General features: G+C 37.0%; 1 long non-coding RNA gene across 1 annotated transcript; it reads right to left on the bottom strand.

Moving 5' to 3' along the window:
* Positions 1-347: 347 nt before the first annotated feature.
* On the bottom strand, positions 348-2,362 carry LOC117320566. Its single transcript, XR_004531086.1, has 3 exons — positions 2,296-2,362; positions 1,077-1,163; positions 348-524 (listed from the first exon to the last, which is right to left on the bottom strand). It is a non-coding gene; the product is annotated as an uncharacterized LOC117320566 (long non-coding RNA).
* Between the last annotated feature and the right edge of the window lie 166 nt (positions 2,363-2,528).

Raw genomic sequence — 2,528 nt, forward strand, 5'->3', positions numbered from 1 at the left:
TTATTCTCGCTACTCATGCCATCCCTAGAGATAGACTTGCACAAGTTTGTAGGTAAAACAGAATTCAAGATATAGCCTGGACAAAGCATGGTTGACTAAGGGCCATAAATCTGTTTATATTTGGAATGTATCAAGATTGCCATCCCAGGACATACTGACATTGTCATCCCAGGATGTACTGCCATTGTCATCCCATAATGTACTGACATTGCCATACCAGGAGTTACTGACAAGCAAGATAGGTCAATGATATACCAGTACATAGAATATATGGTCGAGACAATTCAATGTACAGACAGAGAAGACCAGTCCCCTCAGGTGGTACATACACTAGCAAGGTCTTCATCCTATCGTGAAACTGATGTATGATTATACCACAGCTGTTGTCCCATGATCAAAGGGGTGGATTCTGATGTCACAGCTTTCATTTCATGATTGTCACTTTTTTCAAACTGGTTGTTTATTAAGTCGCTGTTTTCTTCCTGTGATCAAACTTGTTGATTCTGATATTGCTGTTTCAAATGCTGAAAAATAACAGATTTGAAAATAATACATTTGACCCATGTGACCTTGAAAGTAGGTCAAGGTCATTAATTTGAACAAACTTGGAAGCCCTTCATCCCAGTATTCTACTGGCCCAATTACATGACCCTGGGCCTCTATTGAGAAGAACTTAAAAATGTGAATTTGTTTATTGTAAATGGCTATCACAATAAGTCACTTGAGACTTTGTCTCAGGTGGGATTTTATGTTTTTACTATGTTTTTTTTTATTTTCATTCTCGCAAGTGATGCATTTGACTTTGTATGAGTACTGATGAACAGATGTGCATTAATTTTTTCACATCCAAAATCAAATATGGCCACCACTGATTCTGATTGGCTAAAACTTTAAATCTGTACCATAGAACATAATGTATCTCAAAAGTATCTACCATAGGGGAGGTGTCTGATTGTCTGAAATCCAGATATTGTCTGATTTTATTCGAAACTGGTATGTAGGTGTATCATGACATAAAAAACAACAGCTCCTTCTGTTTTTATAACAATAACAGTATGTACAAGATCAATACCTACCAATCTCTTTAAGTCCATTGCCAAAGTTTTTACACACAATGTATAGCTCCACCATTGTTATTATCCAAACCAGTATAGCCAGGATACCTGCAATCAGAGATTTAATACTCCTCAGAATATCTGTAACCAGAGATGTATATACACCTCAGAATACCTGTAATCAGAGATTTACATACTCCTCAGAATACCTGTAACCAGAGATTTACATACTCCTCAGAATACCTGTAACCAGAGATTTATATACTCCCCCAGAATACCTGTAACCAGAGATTTACATACTCCTCAGAATACCAGTAACCAGAGATTTACATACTCCCCAGAATACCTGTAATCAGAGATTTATATACACCTCAGAATATCTGTAACCAGAGATTTACATACTCCCCTGAATACCTGTAACCAGAGATTTATATACTCCCCTGAATACCTGTAACCAGAGATTTACATACTCCCCTGAATACCTGTAACCAGAGATTTACATACTCCCCTGAATACCTGTAACCAGAGATTTACATACTCCCCTGAATACCTGTAATCAGAGATTTATATACACCTCAGAATACCTGTAATCAGAGATTTACATACTCTTCAGAATACCTGTAATCCGAGATTTACATACTCCTCAGAATACCTGTAACCAGAGATTTACATACTCCCCAGAATACCTGTAATCAGAGATTTATATACACCTCAGAATACCTGTAATCCGAGATTTACATACTCCTCAGAATACCTGTAACCAGAGATTTACATACTCCCCAGAATACCTGTAATCAGAGATTTATATACACCTCAGAATACCTGTAATCAGAGATTTATATACACCTCAGAATACCTGTAATCAGAGATTTATATACACCTCAGAATACCTGTAATCAGAGATTTACATACTCCTCAGAATATCTGTAACCAGAGATTTACATACTCCCCAGAATACCTGTAATCAGAGATTTATATACACCTCAAAATACCTGTAACCAGCAATTTACATACTCCCCAGAATACCTGTAATCAGAGATTTATATACACCTCAAAATACCTGTAACCAGCAATTTACATACACCTTAGAATACCTGTAATCAGTGTAGGTGACATTTGACCTTAAAAGTAGGTACACACCTTTGGTCAATACAGCATAGGTGATTGCTGACCTCACGAGTTTGTACATACCTGCAATCAGAGTTGCGTAGGATAGTTGACCTAACGAGTTTGTACATACCTGCAGTCAGTATAGCGTAGGTGATAGTTGAGCTTTGATCTAGGTTATCATCAATATTCACATACTCCTGGAAAATAAAATAAAAAAACATATAATCATTTACATAGAGACTGCAACCTTCACACAAAAACACTCATCAAATTAACAGACCGCCACCCTTTGACAAAGAGACTGTCAACTCTGAGGTAGAGAAGGAAATGACTGACGAAGCACTAGGAAGGGTGTCATTGGAT

The sequence above is a fragment of the Pecten maximus genome, unplaced genomic scaffold, assembly GCF_902652985.1.
Source record: "Pecten maximus unplaced genomic scaffold, xPecMax1.1, whole genome shotgun sequence".
Classification (NCBI taxonomy): Eukaryota; Metazoa; Mollusca; class Bivalvia; order Pectinida; family Pectinidae; genus Pecten; species Pecten maximus.